The sequence below is a fragment of the Charadrius vociferus genome, unplaced genomic scaffold (genome assembly GCF_000708025.1).
Source record: "Charadrius vociferus isolate BGI_N301 unplaced genomic scaffold, ASM70802v2 scaffold1167, whole genome shotgun sequence".
NCBI classification, from domain to species: domain Eukaryota; kingdom Metazoa; phylum Chordata; class Aves; order Charadriiformes; family Charadriidae; genus Charadrius; species Charadrius vociferus.
Genome location: NW_009649370.1, coordinates 1 through 7,567, shown reverse-complemented (window position 1 = coordinate 7,567; position 7,567 = coordinate 1). Strand labels below are relative to the sequence as shown.

Genomic DNA, 7,567 nt, shown 5'->3' with positions numbered 1-7,567 from the left:
CTCTCCCCAATCAGCTGAACAGGGCGGATTGGAGGACAGGGGGCAATGGCAACATGTTCCTGCCCGACGCAGCAGGCGCCGCAGGCATCCCTGCCCATCAACTCTCACACCTTCCCAAGTACCACTGCACAACAGATACACTGTCCTGCAGGAGGAACGGAACAACAGTGAGGATGGTAATCCTCCCAGGTTGGAGGACTCGCTGAGGCCTAGTCAGACCACAACCCAAATCAAAACTTCCTCAGTGAAAAAGAAAAGACGGGTCATTGTTATGGGGGACTCAATTCTGAGGGGGACGGAGGGCCCCATATGTAGACCGGACCCGCTACATAGGGAGGTTTGCTGCCTCCCTGGGGCCCGGGTTCGTGACGTTAAGAGAAAGCTTCCGTCCCTGGTACGGCAATCGGATTATTATCCCCTTTTAGTGTTTCAGATAGGTAGTGACGATGTAGTAAGAAGAACGCCAAGAGCAATGAAGAAGGATTTCAGGGCCCTAGGACGACTAGTTAAGGGATCAGGAGCCCAAGTCTTGTTTTCTTCTGTCCCTCCTGTTGCAGGGAATGATGAGGAGGTTAACTGGAAGAGCCAGCAGGGCAATGACTGGCTCTGAACTTGGTGCCACAGACAGGGTTTTGGGTTCTTCGATCATGGCCTGATTTACAGATCACCAGGCCTGCTGGCAGCAGATGGGAAAAGCCTGTCACGCAGGGGGAAAATGGTTCTTGGAACGGCGTTAGCAGGGCTCATTGGGAGAGCTTTAAACTAGATTTGAAGGGGGATGGGCGTGTAACTGGGCTCGCTGGAGAGGCGCCTGGGCATAGTAGCTCAGCAACTGTGGGGCCGAGCACTAGTATTTTTGATAATCAGAAGGCCCACCACTCCTCAAGGGCAAAAACTACACACTCATTGGGTTTTCTGAAATGCCTGTACACCAATGCGTGTAGCATGGGGAATAAACAAGAGGAGTTAGAGATCTGTGTGCGGTCGCAGAACCATGACCTCATTGCAATTACTGAGACGTGGTGGGATGGCTCACATGATTGGAACACTGTCATGGAGGGCTATGTTCTTTTTAGGAAGGATAGGCCGGCAAGGCGAGGTGGTGGAGTTGCTCTTTATGTGAGGGAGCAACTGGAATGTATCGAGCTCTCCCTGGGAACAGATGATGAGCAAGTTGAGAGCTTGTGGGTAAGGATCAAGGGGCAGGGTAATATGAGAGACACAGTTGTGGGTGTCTATTACAGGCCACCTGATTAGGATGGGGAAGTTGATGAGGCCTTCTACAGACAGGTGAGAATCGCCTCACAATCACAGGCCTTGATTCTCATGGGGGACTTCAACTACCCTGATATCTGCTGGGAAGGCCACACAGCTGGGCACGTACAGTCCAGGAGGTTCCTCCAGTGCATTGATGACAACTTTTTGACTCAGGTGGTGGAGGAACCTACAAGGAGAGGTGCTTTACTGGACCTGATACTCACAAACAAAGAGGGACTGGTGGAGGATGTAAAGGTTGGGGGCAGACTGGGCTGCAGCGATCATGAGAAGATAGAGTTCAGGATTAAGTGTAGAATAGACAAAATGACAAGTAGAGTTGAAACCCTAAACTTCAGGAGGGCTAAATTTGATCGTTTCAAAGAATTGCTTGGGCAAATCCCATGGGAAAGGGCTCTAGAGGGTAAGGGGGCTCTAGAGAGCTGGCTGCTATTTAAGCGTCACCTCCTCCAAGCTCAGGATCAGTGCATCCCAAAGAGAAAGAAATCAGGCAAGGGGAGAAGGAGACCTGCTTGGCTGAGCAGGGACCTTCTGAAAAGGCTCAGGTGGAAGAAGGGAGTTTACAATAGGTGGAAGAAGGGGCTGACTGCTTGGGAGGAATACAAGAATGCTGTCAGGGTATGCAGGGAGGAAACAAGGAAAGCCAAGGCAGCCTTGGAATTGAACCTGGCGAGGGATGTCAAGGCCAACAGGAAGGGTTTCTTTAAGTATATAGGAGACAAAAGGAAAACTAGGGAAAATGTGGGCCCGTTGTTGAATGAGACAGGTGCTGTGGTGACGGATGATGCAGAGAAGGCGGAGTTGCTAAATGCCTTCTTTGCTTCTGTCTTCACTGTTCGGGCCAGTCCTTGTGAGACCCCGACTTTGCAGGTAACAGAGAAAGTCTGGGGGAAACAAGACTATCCCTTGGTTGACAAGGAGCACGTTAAAGATCAGTTAGATAAATTGGATATACATAAATCCATGGGGCCTGATGGGATGCACCCTCGTGTGCTGAGGGAGCTGGGGGAAGTCATTGCTGGGCCTCTCTCCATTATCTTTGAAAGGTCCTGGAGGACAGGTGAGGTGCCTGAGGACTGGAGGATAGCCAATGTCACTCCAGTCTTCAAAAAGGGCAGGAAGGATGACCCGGGAAACTACAGGCCGGTCAGCCTCACCTCCATCCCTGGGAAGATGATGGAGCAGCTTGTTCTGGGAGTCATCTCAAAGCACCTGGATGAAAAGAAGATTATCAGAAGTAGTCAACATGGATTCACCAAGGGGAAGTCATGTCTGACTAATCTGATAGCCTTCTATGACAAAGTAACTAGATGGGTGGATGAGGGGAGGGCAGTGGATGTTGTCTACCTTGACTTTGGCAAGGCTTTCGACACTGTCTCCCACATCATCCTCACAGGAAAGCTTAGGAAGTGTGGCTTAGATGAATGGACAGTGAGGTGGATTGAGAACTGGCTTACAGATAGAGCTCAGAGGGTTGTGCTTAGTGGTGCAGAGTCTAGTTGGAGGTTAGTAACAAGTGGTGTCCCTCAGGGGTCAGTACTGGGCCCAGTTTTGTTCAACATATTCATCAATGATCTGGATGAAGGGATAGAGTGTACCATCAGCAAGTTTGCTGATGACACAAAACTGGGAGGAGTGGCTGACACGCCAGAAGGCTGTGCTGCCTTACAGCGTGACCTCGCCAGGCTGGAGAGTTGGGCAGAAAGAAACCTTATGAAGTTCAATAAGGGTAAGTGTAGGGTACTGCACCTGGGGAGGAATAACCCCATGCACCAGTACAGGTTGGGGGCTGACCTCCTGGAGAGCAGCTCTGTGGAGAGGGACCTGGGAGTCCTGGTGGACAACAGGATGACCATGAGCCAGCAATGTGCCCTGGCGGCCAAGAAGGCGAATGGCATCCTGGGGTGCATCAAGAAGAGTGTGGCCAGCAGGTCGAGGGAGGTCATCCTCTCCCTCTACTCTGCCCTGGTGAGACCGCATCTGGAGTACTGTGTCCAGTTCTGGGCTCCCCAGTTCAAGAAGGACAGGGAACTGTCCTTTGCTGGAGAGGGTCCAGCAAAGGGCAACGAAGATGATTAGGGGATTGGAACATCTCTCCTATGGAGAAAGGCTTAGGGACTTGGGTCTCTTTAGTCTAGAGAAAAGAAGATTGAGGGGGGATCTTATTAATACATACAAATACTTAATGGGAGGATGCCAGGGGGATGGGAGCAGTCTTTTTTCAGTGGCGCCCAGTGATAGGACGAGGGGTAATGGGCATAAACTTGAACATAGGAAGTTCCATCTTAACATGAGAAGGAACTTCTTTACTTTGAGAGTGGTGGAGCACTGGAACAGGCTGCCCAGAGAGGTTGTGGAGTCTCCCACTCTGGAGACATTCAAAACCCGCCTGGACGCCGTCCTGTGCAACCTGTTGTAGGTGACCCTGCTTTGGCAGGGGGGTTGGACTAGATGATCTCCAGAGGTCCCTTCCAACCCTAACCATTCTGTGATGCTAATACATCTTGCTCCCGAGCATATTTAAAAAAAAAAAAAAAAATTATGCATGTCCAGTCTATCAAAGATGCTGGCAAGTCCAATTTTGTCCTCAGTAAACAGACAACTTACAATTCAAGTCATAACTGAAAAAAAGAAACACATCATAAGTTATTAAAAGACAGATGATGTGCAATACAAAGTTCTAAAACCTAAGTTCTACCTTACTGTTTCAATTACAAGAGACAGTACTATTTCAAGTGCACAAGCTGCATAGCAAAAGTAGTAGTGATGCAATAAATATGCAATAAATAAATACAATAATATTGAGTCAAAGACTGCTAGGTCATGAAAACAAAAGATGTAAAAAAAGACACGCTTTAAAAACAGGCATTTATCAGGGAAGGGAAAAGGTACATGCGTACACAGATAATTCATTAACACCTCTGTTTTCACTGCAGGCACAGCTCCAAAACATGCAAACTTACACAAGATAAAGGAAAACGCATGTAAAACATACCTGGAATAAGTGCTGTAGTAATGATAATATAAATATCTTGGCATTGTTTAGCAAAGAGTTTCATTTCAGCTTCAATAAATTCTTTGGACGTTTCTTTAGCATAACCACCTTGTCCCTCTCCAGATTCCTTTAAGTCTACTTCCAAAGGTTCAGCACCAAGAGACTTGAACTGTTCCAGAGCTAGAGCTCTAGGAAAAGAAAATTGGGAGGGTGGGGGGTAGGGGGTGGTGTACAGGGGACATGGGACACAACCACTACTTATAAAAAAAAAAAAAAAAAAAAAAAAAAAAAAAAAAAAGAGAGATCATGTTTAGAGGCAGCTCAATCCACCATGACTTTTCTGGTCTTTTTAGTAGTAGTCTTCTTCAGACAAAAGATCTAAAAGCTTATTCTAGGACTAAGGAGACCATAACTAAAGTCCTCAACTTTCTGTGTTTAGTGAAAAAAGTAATTCCATTACTTATTTTAGGTCCCTAATGAAGATACTTGGATAAGGAATGAAGGCAGCCTACAGTTTCCTGTATAGTCAACAGTTGCTCCGAGAAGAAACTCAAAGCTGGGAGCTTAATCATTTACTAATGCTGCTCACCCTTTTCTCTTGTCATAACTAGGTAAGTCTACAGCCCAAACTTAGATGCCTAAGACAGGTGATTAATACACAACCTGTGGCCCTGTCTTTAATCTGAGAAATGGAAAATACCAGAAAGTCTGTTTTTCCACAGGGATGTTGGGTTTTGGTTGTTTTGGTTTTTTTACAGTTATCCTGTAAATCTGTCATTTAATTTGCATCATGTGATATCACAGTAAATAATGACAGACTAAATTCCAGCGTGAGGTGAACATTCACAACATGCAGAGGATTTAACACAAACATTCTTGCACATCAGGATAAAAGTACACAAGGATGCTTAAAGAAGGGGGAGGGGGAATCTGAAAAGTTTTAGACAGATCTTGATCATGCTTTTAAGAAAAACACTTTCCAGTTTGTTTTAAGGCATATGCAGAATTTCAAACAAACCAGAGTGAAGGGTTTTTCATATTGCACGTCATAAACCTGGAGACACATTAATTTTTATTCTTTCATATTAGATATAGCTAAGTAACACTAGATGCCACTTCTGCAGAAAACCAAACACGTATAAGTAATTTTAATGCAGGTATGATATTGAATTTGTATGTGCTTAATACAAGAAGGCCATTTAATGGGGGGGGGGGGGGGGGAAAATTTGTGGGAAATCAATCAAGTTTGCAGTTCCTGTAGCAATAAGAAAAACGTTTATAGTCTAATTTTCTCAGTCTACTGCTCTAAAAATGACTATGGGACAAAATAATCCTTCTGAACATAAAGAAGAGACCCCAAGACAGCAGCATTTAAAGCAGCTTCAACTGCAGTTCCTGAGCTTTCATCTTGAGTTTCATATATAAAATAACTTTCTCTCTTTCTTTCCTTCAGCAGATTGAAGAAGCATGTCTCTAAAGAGTTCCTAGCTAGCTTCTCTGGGATCAGAAGAGTAGAGGTGAATGGGAGTATGCAGCTCTGAACCTGGATCAAAGCAAGCTCTAAGTGAGGGCATAAAGATTCTTTCTTTACTATTCTTCCCTGTGTCCCCAAGAAGTAGGGAGACATGAAATTCTGGACAAAAGCCTTAACTTTCTCATTTTCATAAAGCACCGGTTTTTTATTCATATAGTTCTGAATGATTTAATGAGATGTACTCTTTGGAACATTTTGTTGTTTTGGGGGGAAAAAAAAGGAATAATGAAGGAATAAAAATGGTATCAAGGGAATTGTGATTCAGTGCAGTACAAGTGCTTTCACCTGTAATACAACAATAAAACTACTTAAACTTAAAATAATTTTAGATTGCTATTACGATTTCACATACCTACCTAGTATCAAATCCACGAACAACTGCACCCATTGATTTAGCTGCTCCTGCAGAAGCCAGGCCAGCAACTCCTCCTCCAATGATCAAGACCTAGAACAATACCATCATCATGCTTGGAGCATAAACTAGAGGTGGTTAGAAAAGCTGCAGCAGCTTTGCAACAGCAGATACGCCTCATTAACCAGTGATTTAAACAAGCTACCTTTGTAACACAGAACCAAAAACGACTTTGTTAAAGTTGCCCTGTAACGGTTTAAAAGCTTTAACTGCTCACTTCACTTATCTGAAAGCTGACTCATCTGTAGCTAACAGTTTATGTAAATAAATACAGGTTTTCTACTTAATTTCTCTTCTTCCCCCCCCCCCCCCCAATTCTTTTACTTTCATTTTTCTTCATCCCAAGCCACCTGCAATTCTAATCAAGCACCAGAAATCTCAACATCTCTGACTTTTCTTAACTGCTTCCTTGCCTTTCCCGATCTTGGAAGCGGAAAAAAAAAATAAAATAAAAAAATCTATCCATGTACAACTAGCCTGAAGTTTAAAACTAAGCTTACATAAAACTCAAATTATTCTATCACAAAAAAAAAAAACCACCACAAAAAACCCAACCAAACTACACAACAGGTATTGAACAAAAATTAGTATGGGAATAACTATACGGGTTTCTAAAGTCTCTAGAACTAGCCCTAATGCAGGGAAAAAAGCGTTTAACACGGGTCCAGCAGTGGTTCGCTGTGCTCAGGAACTTACATATTCTTCTGCCACATTGCACTTACCTTCGCAGGAGGAACTTTACCAGCAGCTGTGATCTGACCTGTGAAAAACTGACCAAAGTGATTTGCTGCCAGTACCACAGCCTTGTAACTGTCAAGTAAGGACAAACACATATCAGTATTTTCCCAGGCCCAGTGCGATGCCATTCATGACAGCAATCAAAAGGATGTACATTTGACCATAGCATGCGTAGGGTGAAGCAAGTTTGATATTTTACTATTGAGCACAAGTTTAATAACCTTTCTTTCTTTGTTCATATTTCTTACTTTTTTTAATCATGAAATGCATTTTCAGATATAAGTTATCTTTGTCATCTTTGAAGCTACCTTCAAAGGCTTGCTAGAGAAGGAAACACAAACGAGCAATTGCAAAACCCAGAGTAATTTTGCAGTAAGCTCTCTTAGACAAGCAAACACACACTCAAAAAAAGATATTTTAGTAAAATTAGGGGGGGGGGAAGTAAGGTTCATACCCAGCAATGTTGGCCATGGAACTAAGTGCATCATATCCCTGAGCAATGGTGACCTGTGGAACCTGATCCATAGCCAAGACAGTAGCCTTTTTTTTCTGCAAGTTTTTTCCAGAAGGTCTGAACTTTGTGCTGGGTAGATGTCCTGGTTCCGGCAGGGAT

General features: G+C 44.2%; 1 pseudogene; it reads right to left on the bottom strand.

Moving 5' to 3' along the window:
• The window catches only part of LOC104290393, a 28,427-nt pseudogene extending 20,865 nt beyond the window's left edge, over positions 1 to 7,562 (bottom strand).
• Between the last annotated feature and the right edge of the window lie 5 nt (positions 7,563 to 7,567).